The sequence below is a fragment of the Microcebus murinus genome, chromosome 15, assembly GCF_040939455.1.
Source record: "Microcebus murinus isolate Inina chromosome 15, M.murinus_Inina_mat1.0, whole genome shotgun sequence".
Taxonomy (NCBI): Eukaryota; Metazoa; Chordata; class Mammalia; order Primates; family Cheirogaleidae; genus Microcebus; species Microcebus murinus.
The window spans coordinates 13,210,386-13,224,646 of NC_134118.1; the positions used below are offsets into that span (position 1 = coordinate 13,210,386).

A 14,261-nucleotide genomic window follows, 5' to 3' on the forward strand; every position below is an offset into this window, starting at 1 on the left:
TTTCCAAGGATAGACATAGCCAGTGATTCAGGCTACTCACCTATGATTCTATTCAATGATCAAAGGAAGATACTGACTTAATTTAAGCTATTTGCTGTATTCCTTTGGTGGGGCTGCCATAACAAAGGACCACAAATTGAGTGGCATACACAACCGAAATTTAATGTCTCACAGCTCCAGAGGCTGAAACTTCTGAGCTCAAGGTGTCAGCAGTGTTGGCTCCTTCTCAGGGCTGGGAGGGAGGATCTGTTCCATGCCCCTCTCCCAACTTCTTCTGGTGGTTTGCTGGAAATCTTTAGCACTCCTTGGCTTATAGATACATTACCTCGGTCTCTGCCTTCATCTCCACATGTGCTCTCCCTTTGTGTATATATCTGGGTTCAAATTTCCCCTTTTAATAAGGACACCAATTACATTGAATTAGAGTCTGCCCTAATGACCTCAGTTTAACTTGATTACCCCTATAAAGACCCTATCTCAAAATAAGGTTACATTCTGGGGGTCCTGGGGGTTAGGATTTCAACATAAATTTTGGGGAGATAGAATTCAACCCATAACACTTGGGGAAGCATAAAGTGGATCTATCTAGAAGGAAGGTCACGCCCCCAGATGCATGTGGGGACTAGTAGATACTGTACAGAAGTGAAGCTGGCAGTTATGAGATTGGTAACAGGGAGTGCTGGGAACTGGGGCAAGATGAAAAGACGATCCCTTGTGTAAAGAGGCCACCACGGTTCAGCTTCAACCCCCTGTTCTGTGAAAATGAAGGACCAGTTTGCCGGCTCTTCTCAAAAAAATTTGGATTTTTTTAAACATGAGAATTCCAATTTTGTTAAAACATTATATGGGCAAAACAATATATCGGTGGACCGAATTCAACTGAGGACCCCCATCTCAGCCCGGGGCCACCTGGTTCCCATTTTGGACCCGGAAGCCATAGTTTTATCTTACTGATGGCATGGTTGTGAAGTCTATGTGTTGGTGAGATAATGAGACAGGAATAATCTGTATGTTGTAAATGCAACCATGTGCATGTGTGTATCTGTAGCAATTTTAAAATTAGTGTTTATAGGATCCAAATGAGTTTGAATGTACAGTTATGCATCACTTAACTGTGTCCTGAGAAATACACCGTCAGGTGATTTACTCGTCATGTGAACATCACAGAGTGCCCTTACTCAAACCTAGACGGCACAGCTTGCTGCACACCTGGGCTATATGACACAGCCTATTGTTGCTAGGCTACAAGCCTGTACAGCATGCTACTGTGCTGAGTACTGTAGGCATTTGTAACACAGTGGTAAGTATCTGTGTATCTAAATATATCTAAACATAGAGAAGGCACAGTAAAAATATGGTACTATAATCTAATGGGGCCACCCTCATATATGTGTTCCATCGATGACTGCAGTCTTGTTATGAGGCGCGTGACTCCTCTGTGTCGACTGATCATGAAAACAATGTACCACATTCCTAAAAAAGAACATGTGTTCCACTCTAAGTGACTTCTGAAAAATACATTGAGTTGGATGTAAAAGTTGGTTGAAATAGCTTCACTGGTTTTTCTTCCCGAACACTCCGTGAGCTTAGGAATCCCAAGCAATTAAGCTTAAAGCACCTGGTGATGCTAATCGCTTGAATCTATGCTTAAGGCCTGGAAACCAGCACTGATCGCCATGGGGTGGATCTGATGTCGGTCCCCCCTTTGAAAGGACCAAACCTCCCTCTTTCCCTTCCTCCTCCCTACTTTGTCATTGCCATCGGTTTTAAAGAGCTATTGCTTTTGTGGTGGCAATGCGGGTGGTCAATGAGCTAGGGAAGGTGGGCAGATAATAGTCTGATCATCCCATGAAGCCTAGTATGTTATTCTCTCTTACTTAAAATTTAATAATATGCTAGAAAGAAAAAGTATCCTAAGTTTGCATTTGATGCTCCTAAGTAGTCTATACCACCATCACTGTAAACGGATGTAAAATAATACGTGCAGAGGATTATGTGCTGCTTTAAATCATAACACAATGCTCAGGGGAGAAAATTGAAATCCATTTTTTATGCTTGTAGCACAGGCAATAAAATACAGTAATCCTGACTTCTAAATGTAGCTCGCATGGTGTTTACGGTTTGGGAAAATTGGTGCTATGAGTCTGACACACCAACACCTAGCTCCAAAGTAGCAAACGACATCTCCCCAGGAATCTAAGGGCTGATGCTGAGTGTGAGCTGGCATCTCCCCAGGCTAGGTAATTGCTGCTGCTGCAAAAACACTTTCTAAAACATAGGGATAACAATCAAAGCCTCTCTGAATTCAGTTCAACTTGGACATACTTAGTGTCCCTGGGTACGGGTCACTGTGAATTACCCCTTGAAAGAAGGAAGGAAGGAAAATCCATGAGGGAAATTTTGGAGAGTAGCTTCCTTCCAGACCTGGTCCTTGAGGTTTTACTCCATCACCATCATCCTGTGGAAGGTGGAGGTGGCGTGGAGTAGGGCACAGTGTGGAGGGCACAGGAGAGAAATGGAGGAGGGTGCTTGTATCAGCTCATCCTCAGAACCACAAAGCCTAGATGGCAATGGCTCCGCTTGGCGGACCTTTTTCCATGGATCCTGAGACCTCCCATAAAGCTGAAGGCGATGACCAGTCACCAAGCTGAAGCTGCGTGATTGGAACAAGTCAAGTCAGGGTGAACGTGACTTGACTGTATTTGTTGGGTCCTGCAAACAATGCAAATGTGTTTGCTCAACAAACACATGTACTCTTAGAATAGCTAAGCTGCTTTCAGATCATTTGACATCTTTCATGAACTCACTGCACGAAATAGAAAATCCTTCTTTGGAAAAGCTCTCCAGGAATGCCGACATCTTCTGAAAGGTGCTTCAGGTGAGCCTAGGCTACAGTGCTACCTGTCTGATAGAAAGTTAAAGAAACAACATGCCCAGTAGGGTTTTTGTTTGTTTTCAGTGAAAGATGATGACGTGGTCCTGATAAGATTTGAGCAAAGGCACATTGGGAGGCGGTAGAGTAAAACTGCAGAACCACACACGTAGAGGTTCTGGCATTGAGTCGTGGTTCACACCCGTCACAGGGGCCCCACAGCCACTGAGCGTGTCTCAGAGCCTGGCAGGGACATTTGCAGCCTCTTGCCCTCTCCCCCCAGCCTCTGGCTGTTAAGAACTACAGTGAAGACTGAACTCTTGACATCCCGTTGCCAGGACACAGTTTCCGAGCCCGGACTCTGGGTGTGCACGTGCCCGTGTGCAAGGAGAGGAGTCACAGTCTGCAAGCCCCACGCTGGACGTCGAGGCACAGAGCTGCAACCTGTCCAGCACCGCTGAGTGCTCTGTGTCTTTGACTCACAGCTGCCCGGGCAGCCTGTGCATTTTTCAGTGACGCAGTAAGTGTGGTGGACAAAGAGCTGCCTTTCACCCGGTGGTAATAGAATCCATCTCAGTGTTTAAACTTTGCAAAGGTTTGTTTTTTAAAAAAAAAAAAAGAAGAAGAAGAAGAAGAAGAAGAAGTGGCCATTCTTGGAGGTTGTGGGTCTTATTTTATTTTATATTTCACAGCTTTTTAAAAAATGACTAATTATTTCAGCAGCATTTCAAATTTAGGGTGCAGGAGGTGGGAAGGGCAGTTATATTTAACTACAGACTAAAACAGGGCACATATGAGTCCTCTGGGCTGCTGTCATGGTCACAATTTAAGGGGCTCCTCTTAAGATGGATGAAGGGGAGGCTTCCAAGACTGAGCTATTTAGTTTTCACAGCCGCCTTTTCCTTCTCAAGTGATTTTCTCCTAATCGGCAGCGATGACAGTGAAGGCAGTGATTTGTTATTTGTTGCTAATCTAAGCAGATGGCAGAGAGGAAGGCTCTGTTTCTTAGATTATGTAGCTAAGTGTAAAAAGAATCAGCCTGTCTGCATTTGGAGAGGACCTCTCAGGGTGAAGGTCCCTGATATATGTATGACTTTAAAGCCCTATGCTGTTGATAAAGCTCTTTGCCATCAACACCTCATCTAATAATCGTCACCACAACCCTGCACAGTGACTGCTGTTGGGAATCCACCTTGTAGGTGAGGAAACTGAGCTAATGATCTCAGAGACGATAAGTGACAAAGAGAAGCACGCCTCCCAAATACGGAGTGTTGCTGTTTCTGCCAATGCTGAGAAAAAAAAATTTGTAGTTTGATTTAGAGTTTTTATGTGGAACAGAATTTCCCTCCCAGGTACCCGTGGTTTGGTAGGTAGCGTGGGGACAATGGAGTTGAGATCAGTGGGCCTCGCTCGTGTGTGCAAATGTCCTCAAGGGAGATAAGGCATGCAATGACAAAAGGAGATTTTCTTCTGTCTTGGCTTTAGCTGGGATTTTTATTGCATTTCAGTAACACTGTCTGCAATAAGTAGGAAGATCTAAAATGCCTGACACTTAGGCTTGTGTCTCAAGACACTCATGCTGGTTGCAATGTGGGGAGCAGAGATGGCCAGTGCAGTGCTTCTCAAGTTGTGGTCCTTGGGCCAGTGGCATCAGCATCCCCTGGGAACTTGTTAGAATGACTTAACTCACAATTTATTCATTGCTGGTAAGTTCACAAGTGATTGAGAGATCCTTCCATGGATAAAATTATGACAGAAATGACACATCCTGTGACTGTCTTTTTGTATAAAACAGTGGCCAAAAGATTGTAGAAAAGAAAAATAATATATTGCAAGAAAAGTAGTCTGACAACTCAAGTGGAAGTTGTCCATATTAATATATGAGTTTAAGAGAAAAAAACCTGTGAATCAAATGTTTAGATTATTCAATGTTGAAATGATTCAGAGCCCAAGCCCACTCCCATTCTTTTGGGAACCACTTTAAAAGGAAAAAATTGAAATAGATATAGTCTAAAATTAATTCACACCAATAAAAGAAAGTGCTCCAGGAGGATCCACACCTTCCCCACAGAACTTACCATGAGCATCTCTCTCCTGGACTAAACCAGAGAATGATGGGCATACTTTCACTTGCTAGTCTAAGCCTTCTGAGAGGGATAATTATTTGGTGACTTTTTAAGTGACACCTGGTACAGTGTTGTGCACATAGTTAGGTGCTTAATCGATACTCCCCAACAGAATCAATTGGTTGAAGCTGAGGTTCCATGGTCTTCCTTAGTAACTTGTTTCCCTGAAAAGTTAACCTTAAACTTACATACAACAGAACTCATTCAGCTCAGGGTCTACTGTTCCTTTTTGGGATTTCCCAGTTGTATTTAAACTAGTTTTTCCTTTAAACAGAAATAATATTTATTTTGGGTGTCTGTTTTCCCTCATTGAGATCATTTTGATTTCCGTGAGTCAGTTTAGTAACTCGACCTCAGGAGCAACTTCACTGATTTAGTGACACTCATGTACTGGCCCCAAGACAGACCCCCTTTGGCAAGCCACACGACAGTTTCCACTCAGATGAACTCTGTGCCCTGGCATTCCAACTGCCAATTGTGGAATAGCAAAATGGTGGTATTGAGTGATTACCTATCAATAACATTGAATGTGAATGGACTAAATTCTCTAATTAAAAGACATGGAGTGGCTGAATCACTTAAAAAAAATAAACAAGATCCAACTACATAATCAAGTCTCTTTTGCCATGACAATCCCTTTTACATGACTGGAAGGACTATTAAATAAAGATGACTCATTGCAATTGTAGGCTCATGGGAATTGTGGAAAAGACACAAGGATGTGTCATTTCTGTCATAATTTTATCCATGGAAGGATCTCTCAATCACTTGTGAACTTACCAGCAATGAATAAATTGTGAGTTAAGTCATTTTATGAATCGTCTGAAGAATGGCCCAAACCTTGGTTGAAAGGCCATTTTGTTACATAAAATGTTACTTCACATATCTGATCTAGGGGTTTCAGATCAGCTCATTCAGAGATTTTGGTCACTGGGCTCTCTGGGGTTGTGACTTATAGGAGATTCTTCACCCACTTCATAACTGCATCTTCAGGATCTGAAAGTATAACAGAATTAGGACATTTTACAACTTAGGTGGACATTTACTGTCACCGCATCTAACACCCTTAATTTTACAGATAAAGAAACAGGCTGATAGAGGTTATGCTAGCGGCCAAGCTCATGTAGTAATTTCTAACTGAACTAGGATTTGAAACCAAGTTCCCTGACTCCAGCCAGTGCTTAAAATTAATCTCCCTCAAGAAAGGAAAGAAATACATCACTTTTCACTGAAAGAAACAGGCCAGTTATTTGTTATCAGGCATAACACATCATACATCTTTGTTGATTTTCTCAGTTGATTTTTCTCAAAAGAAAAACAAATGACTTAAAATAGAGGCTTTGAATGAAATCTTTAAGAAACATTTTCAGTAATCAAAAAGCCCGTGAAAAAGGAATCCTTGAATTCTCGCATAGATATGTTCTTTTTATGAGCTCTGTTATCCTCCTTGACCCCAGTCAGCCAAAAGAACATTTAAATTAAATGTGCAAGTGAAAGATTTTTCTTCATGTAGATCGCTGATGGTTCATCACGACTGAGCGGTCTCATTAATCATTTTGAAGACTGAGCGGTACTTGGGGGAATTCTTTAGCTGGTACCTTAGTTTGGAGATGGCCTAGTGTAGTGATGCTATCTTTCAAATGATAAGTGAAGCTCTAATCACTTGTACTTATTAAGAGTTCTCGATTCTCTGTTTTGGTGGCAAAGTTGGCATTTCCAGTCTCCTGAGCAATTTTCACTGTGTGCAGTCCCCTTTCTCCCTCACCCACCAAATTTGGCTTTAGGTTTGATTGGCTGTGATTTTTCTGCAGTTCCTATACAGAGCTTGCACACGGTCCTGCATATTTAAATAGCAGAACTGGATTACAACCGAGAAATTTGCAGTGCACTTGTTTTTCATGTGTCCCCATGCATCTTTGTTTACTGGCAAAATACCTCAAATTTCATGCAAAATGCTAATAGGAGTAATTCATTTTATTTATCTTTATTATGTTCATTTCACTCCTCCTGGAATGCCAAGATTTTTATAATAGCCTCAAAAATTGCGTACATGCCTGACTAAATAGTAATTCTGAGACAGAATATAAACAGGGAAAAGCATCCAAAGATACAAACCCTGGCAAAATCACTTTTTCCTCTAACTCTAAAAGCAATTCCTTTGAAATATAAGTGAATACACTTCTATTTTAGGAACTGTGATCATGAAAATTTGATGTGCTGTGCCCGTCGAATCATTAAAACAATAGCTGTTCAAAATAGGCAGCCTTGTTAGTTCCTTTGAGAAGAAGTAGGTAGAAAGATAAATGGTGGGTGCCAGGTGATCGGTGTGTTGAAAAGAGATTTGCTACCGTAAATCCAACCCTCCTTTTGACTGTTAGGATTTTTCCTGTTTTGTTCGTCTTCATATTGAAACATATGAAGTTCCCTTTTAAAAGATACCAAGTCAAGTAAATGCATTTTTCTGTGCATTAAAATGACATTATGGGCCGGGCGCGGTGGCTCACGCCTGTAATCCTAGCTCTCTGAGAGGCCGAGGCGGGCGGATTGCTCGAGGTCAGGAGTTCGAAACCAGCCTGAGCAAGAGCGAGACCCCGTCTCTACTATAAATAGAAAGAAATTAATTGGCCAACTAATATATACAAAAAATTAGCCGGGCATGGTGGCACATGCCTGTAGTCCCAGCTACTTGGGAGGCTGAGGCAGGAGGATCCCTTGAGCCCAGGAGTTTGAGGTTGCTGTGAGCTAGGCTGACGCCACGGCACTCACTCTAGCCTGGGCAACAAAGTGAGACTCTGTCTCAAAAAAAAAAAAAAAAAAAAATCCCTGCTACTCGGGAGGCTGAGGCAGAAGGATCGCTGGAGGCCAGGAGTTGTAGGCTATAGTGTGCTATGATTGTCCCTGGGTATAGCCACTGCACTCCAGCCGGGGCAACATAGCAAGACCCCATCCCTTTAAAAAGAAAAATAAGTAAAAATGATGTTGTAAAGGAGGTGCCTTCCACAAATTTGATTGAACCAATGCGTCTACCAGCTACATGTTATACCCCGAGAAGCCTGGCCAGTGTCCCATTTCAGGTGAAGCCATCAGCATGCCCTTCTTAAGTTAGTTCACACCGCCTTTGTGTTCATGGAAATGTGAGTGGGCAGCTTCTACCTGAAGCCTGCCGTAGCTCTGCTGACTGGGCCCTCACCGTGTCTTGGTTCTCTGTCAGGTTTCCCTCTCCCTTCACAGTCTGTAATCAACAGAGCCATTTGAGGCCACATCCTGTGACGCTGACTCTCCTCACATGGTCAGCAAACAGAGCAGCCAAGATGTGCTCTGGCAGTTCCCGTGTGGGAACTGTAAATGCATAGATCTGTGTCCAGACGAAAATAAAATACACCTATTCGTTCAAAACACAACAACAAAAAAACACGGCATAATGTCACCATTATGCTACCTAAGAAATTAGTTAACATGTATCACAAATGCACATCATATATTATGGGATATCTATGGACAAATTTGTCTAAAACTGTATGGAATTTTTTTTTTTTTTGAGACAGAGTCTCACTCTGTTGCCCAGGCTAGAGGGAGTGCCGTGGCGTCAGCCTAGTTCACAGCAACCTCTAACTCCTTGGCTCAAGCAATCCTCCTGCCTCAGCCTCCCAAGTAGCTGGGACTACAGGCATGTGCCACCATGCCCGGCTAATTTTTTTCTATATATGTATTAGTTGGCCAATTAATTTCTTTCTATTTATAGTAGAGACAGGGTCTCGCTCTTGCTCAGGCTGGTTTTGAACTCCTGACCTTGAGCAATCCGCCCGCCTTGGCCTCCCAGAGGGCTAGGATTACAGGCGTGAGCCACCGCACCCGGCCTGGAACATCTTTTGAACATTAAAACTCTGCCTTTCCACAAAATCTTTCAAACTGCCTGTTTGACAGATGAACCTGATCTCGGGGGAAATTCTGATCTCTTCTGTGGGATCAGAGTCATCCTCATGTTGAGCTGATAGCAAAGCCCTAGGCTAAGGACCCTGTGCCAGGGAAGAAATCATCACTGTGAGGCCGAGCCATAGATGGAGCAGTGACTCATGTTAAGAGAAGCATGCCTTCAGCTGCTGTAGGCAGAGGGATTCACAGCTGCAGCCATGGCCCTGCAGCTCTGATCTGACTGCAGAGCTACCAAAATCCTAATCCTCATGTGGACCCCACAGCCCAAGCAAGAGACAAAAGGCTGGCAGCCACAGTGAAGGAAGAGTTGGTATAAAAAACACGGCACAGTTATCGAAATAGCGTGCCAACTAAGCAAAGCCAATGCATGAGAGACACGACATTATCTAGATATTTTTTGTTCATAATGAAGAGGAGGAGGAGGAGAAGTTAGGCCTTCCATCCTGTATTGCCACCCCTAGTCCCTAACTCACACTGTACAATTATTAAAGATTTGATTAACTGCTGTCCCTATCAGCATTATTTTTTGTAGCCTTTTGCCATGCTCAGGTTTTCAGTGTGGTGTGTTAAAGGCCTCAGCAGGTTACATCTTCCCGATCAGGGTTAAGAATTACACAGCACAATGACTAAAGAGCCACTCGTTTCATTTTGCGTTAGGGAACCAAAATAATTTGCCTCTAGTAAGTTGTGACAGTTTTTGGCCTCCACTCCAGTGGCTGATGCTGCAAGGAGACAGTTTTCAGGCACCGGTGACACTCTATGGCAGGGTCCTGCAAACTACGGCCCTCAGGCCAAATGTAATCTACCACCTTTGTCAATAAAGCTTTATTGGAACACAGTCGCAGTCGTTAACTGACATACCGTTTGTGGCTGCTTTCACACTGTAATGGCAAAGTAGAGTAGTTGCAACAGAGCCCAAATGGCCCACAGAGCCTGATGTATTTTCTATCTGGTCCTCTGAGGAACAAAGGGATATCACATTTAAGGGCCTGGACTGAAGACATTTAGAGAAAATGGCTTTGCACTCAATGTTGATACTGGATCCATTTAGAAAGTGCATATAATATTAAAATATCACTATTAGAAGGGGAAATTATATTCATCCTCACATAGGGGTTTTCTTTTTGCTCATTTCTCTAATCATCAAAGTGATTCCATTTACCTTTACTTATTAGTCCACATCTGCCTGTGAAACACCATATAGCATACAAATTATGCTAGAGATACAGTTCAGTTTTTAAAAGTTGATTTATTACCTGAACAGTTAGAAAAGCTACTTCAAGGACAACCAGGTATCACTGAAAGTGGCTGAATTTAGCCAGTGGCCAGCTAAGGAGGCCCTGGCTGTGCAAGCCGAGTGAGGAGCTGTGTTTTAGCAGCTGATGTGAGTTGTCCTCAAGAAAGGAAGACCACAAGCTGGGCCCAGCAGGCCTCGCTTGGAAATCAGCATCAGCAGACGTGAGCTGTGTGTTTTTGCTTTTGCAACGGAAGCTAGATTACAGCGCTGCGGGAGAAGGTGGAGGATGGAGAGAGAGCTGCCAACGAGTAAAAGCTAAATACTAAAACATGACTCCAAGGGTGCAAGACAGGTCTAACCTCGAACTCAAACCTCAGGATAGGTGGTACGTAAATGGACTGCCGTGCAGATTGGAAGAGACGTGGCAAGAGCTTCAACAAATTTCAAAACCACAGAATGTATTTGGGGTGTGTGAGAGGCTGCAGTGAAAAGAAACTAACAAAACCTCTATTCATGCAAAAGCACTTTTGCATGAAGAAAAAAGAACATATATATTTCTCACACACACACCCTGTTGGGGACATCTGTCTTCTAACCTGAGAAAGGAGATTCTGAGGATGTTCCCGTGCAGAGCTCTGTCCCATTCCACGTGCCTCTCCCGTGAACAGTGTCTGGCTGAGAAGGGTGGCTTTCAGGGCCCTGAGTGGTGGGTGCTTCTGTCTGCTGTGTGTAGGACTCTGCCTGCCAGACACATTCAGCCTCACAGTGACCTCTTGCTAGACCCATGTCGGGTCGGGACGCTGGCCACGGGCTGGCACTATCCTGGAAGGAGGAGATGGCTCTTCTGACGGAGGGCAACATTATACAGTCAGCAGTTTCCCTAGGAATGAAGGTGGGTGTTTATTTTACACTTCAGAGTTGGGTTTGCTGGTGCTTCCTGGGGGGTCCGTTACAATCACAGGCACAGGGCTGCTAGTGGAAGCTGCCCAAGTTTTCCTTGGCCACCTACTGGGATATTTCAGTGTTGAGAAGCTACCTGCCTGTTTGCTGTGGTCTCAGATGTCTGTCAGGCCTCATGTGTCAAAATGCACATGCAGGAGGGTGGAGCAGATATGTGCATGATGTATGTACGTGTTGTGTGTATTTGATGCAGTCAGAATTTGAGGATATAAAACAAAATTCCTGCCTGGGTGCATTGGTTCATGCCTGTAATTGTAGCATTCTGGATGGCCAAGGCAGGAGGATCACTTGAGGCCAGGAGTTCAAGACCAGCCTGAGCAAGAGACCCTGTCTCTACTAAAAATAGAAAATTGAGCCAGTATGGTGGCTTGTGTATGCAGTCCCAGCTACTTGGGAGCTTCAGGCAGGAGGATCCCTTGAGCCCAGGAGTTTGAGGTTGCAGTGAGCTATGATGATGCCACTGCACTCCAGCATTAAAACGACTCTGCCTCAAAAAAAAAAAAAATCCCTAAAGGAGGGACGAGAATATGGACTGATATATACTCGGCTGAGCTCTAACAGTCCTGTGACAGATGCACACTATGAATTCAGGCTCTTTTTGGGTCTCCTACTTGGGGAGTGATTGTCACTACTCTCAAAGGATCTCTCATGCCATTGAGTAGATAAGCTGAAGAATTAGTGAGAAATCATTTATATTTATTTTATGTAATGAATGCAAACTCTATTTGGAACTTCCATTTCACACTCTATTTTTTCATTCTCTGTCTTTCTTCTCCTTTCCCATATAAATAGACCCTTTCCTGGGTCTATATAATTTTAGTAAATATTCCATTATTAAAATTTCATCTATCCTGATCTCATCATAATTAACAAATTTTCAGAGAATGCAAAAATGCAATTCCAGGCTAGTTAGGCTTTCCACAAATCCACCGTGCTGCTGGGGGAAAAAAAATGGGGAGGGGAGGGGTCTTTCTATTGTTGTATCACATCTACAGAAAAATGTATTTTGTGAAAGAGTGTCAGGCTACAGGAAAACACTTAGAGATTAATGAGAATATCTGTATTCATGTGATTCCTTTGGGCAACGGAGTTATGTATTTAAAAATGAGGCTTTATGTTTAAATTTGTGTAATAGAAGCCACGGGTCAGGAAAGAGCAGGGGAAATGAGACTTTTGATAAAGGGGAATTATAGAAAACTTAGCAAAATAATTGTGGCCAAAAGCCCCTCCACTTGAGTATCTGAGACTCTGGGGTTTTTTTTCAATTTCCCAGGTTTCTAAACAGCATGAGATCTCCTCTGAACTCGAGTTGTTATTGTTTCCAGAAGTAGGAGCTCAGAAGAGTCCGTGGAAGGCAGCTGTAAGGAAAATAGCTGTAGCCCCGTTGAATGAGGAGGGAAGGGACATGAATTCCTGTCCCCTAGCTCCTGGCTTCTGCCTCACCCTCCACTCTCAGACTTCTCTTTGGGACGTATGATGGCCCCAAGATGAGAGATTGACCTTTTGGGGTGACATTTAAAAAACATGAGCTGTACTTGTTCTGTAGCTCCCAGGAGGAATCTGGGTGGCATAGTCAGAGCAGGGCATGGGAAGAGACCTCCTTGGGCCTATTTTTGACTTTGCATCCCTTGCCTGTCCTTGGAAAGTGATTGGTGGCTGCATTTGTGTTTACTGAAGCCCAATAAAGCAGAGGCAATGGGGAAATCCAGAACCTTGGTATTTTGTGAATGAACGATGACACGTCTGTCTGGATTGTGCACCTCAACCTAACCACGACAGTCACTCTCAGCAGTGAACCCCAGAGCTTCCTCTCTTCATCCTGTCACTATTTGTCCTTGCCCCAGAGTTACATGTTCATCAGAAGATGTTCCTTAAGGAAGTCAGGACAAGAAGTACAGGCACACCTAGGATAAGGCTCAGGTTAACAAAAGGGTATCTTTTCCCGCCTGAGCCTAGATCTTGTATTTGCTGAGATGCAGACAGTTGTGGGCTTGTTTGGAAGATATATCCCAGGCCCACCATTCCTGAGGGAGGTGAGCTCCACTGACATGGACACCTACCTGTGCCCTCACATTGGGCAGTGGCAGGGGTTAGGTGTTGTCAGGAGACCTCACTGATGGGGCCAAGACAGGAAAGGAAGAAAATGGCCAATGCCATTTGATAACAGCAGGACTTGCTTTGGGGCACACATTTAAAACCAAATGGGGCTTCCCATAAATACTTGGGATAATTTGCAGAGATTAGAGGTTATATCTTTTTGTGACATAGGGAATACTATTTGTAAGTCATCTGAATACTTTTTTGACTTCGTTAGTTCTCTTGGCTGGAGTACTGGGCCCACTTTAACTCTCTACCTTTACATAGAAATGGTACAAAGGTAATGTCATCTGCTTGCCATTATCTTGCACTGTGCTGACCACCAGGGTTGGTGTGGTTATTTATCTATCAAAGCAAGTGTCTCCTTCCTCCTTGGGTATTCCTCAGTGTCTCAAATCTGAATCCCTTCATCCAAAAGGGAGACTTTCCCTGCCATGATCTTCACATCAAGCAAGGTTCCAGCCGGAAACAGACAGTTCACATATGACAACTTGAGGAGGATTTATTTACAACAAGACTAATTATAAAAAATGTGCAGACAGGCTTCAGAATCTTTCTCAACACAGAGCTCCAAGCAGCCTCTAACAAACTGGCAGAGCTGACAAAAGAGCTGGACCTATTTTCCAGTGTGACTCATGTAGATCACTGCTAGTTGCATCTTCCATAAGAAACAAGAAAGCAAAGGCCATTACATAACAGAAGGTATCCTATGACTGCAATTTTTAAAAAATAGGTTGTAGTAGGATGTAAGGATATACTACCAAAACATGAGTGGAAATGTAGTATCTTTAGGTGCTATGATTGCAGGTAATTTAAAATATTTTTCTGCTTTATATTTTTAAAATTTGTATTTAAAATTTGTATTTTAAATACAAATTTAAATTTAAAATTATGTATTTAAAATTTGTATGTATTTAAAATATTTTTCTGCTTTATGTTTTTAAAGATGTTCCAAATATTCCACAATGACCATGTATTACCTTTATAAAACCTTTTATAAAAACAAAAAATAAACAAGAAAGCAATGGACTACTTA

At 43.0% G+C, this 14,261-nt stretch overlaps 1 protein-coding gene across 8 annotated transcripts in view; it reads left to right on the forward strand.

Annotated features, from left to right (window-relative positions):
* Positions 1-14,261, forward strand: part of PHACTR1 (phosphatase and actin regulator 1) — a 508,037-nt gene that overhangs the window by 466,269 nt on the left and 27,507 nt on the right. The window lies entirely within an intron of this gene.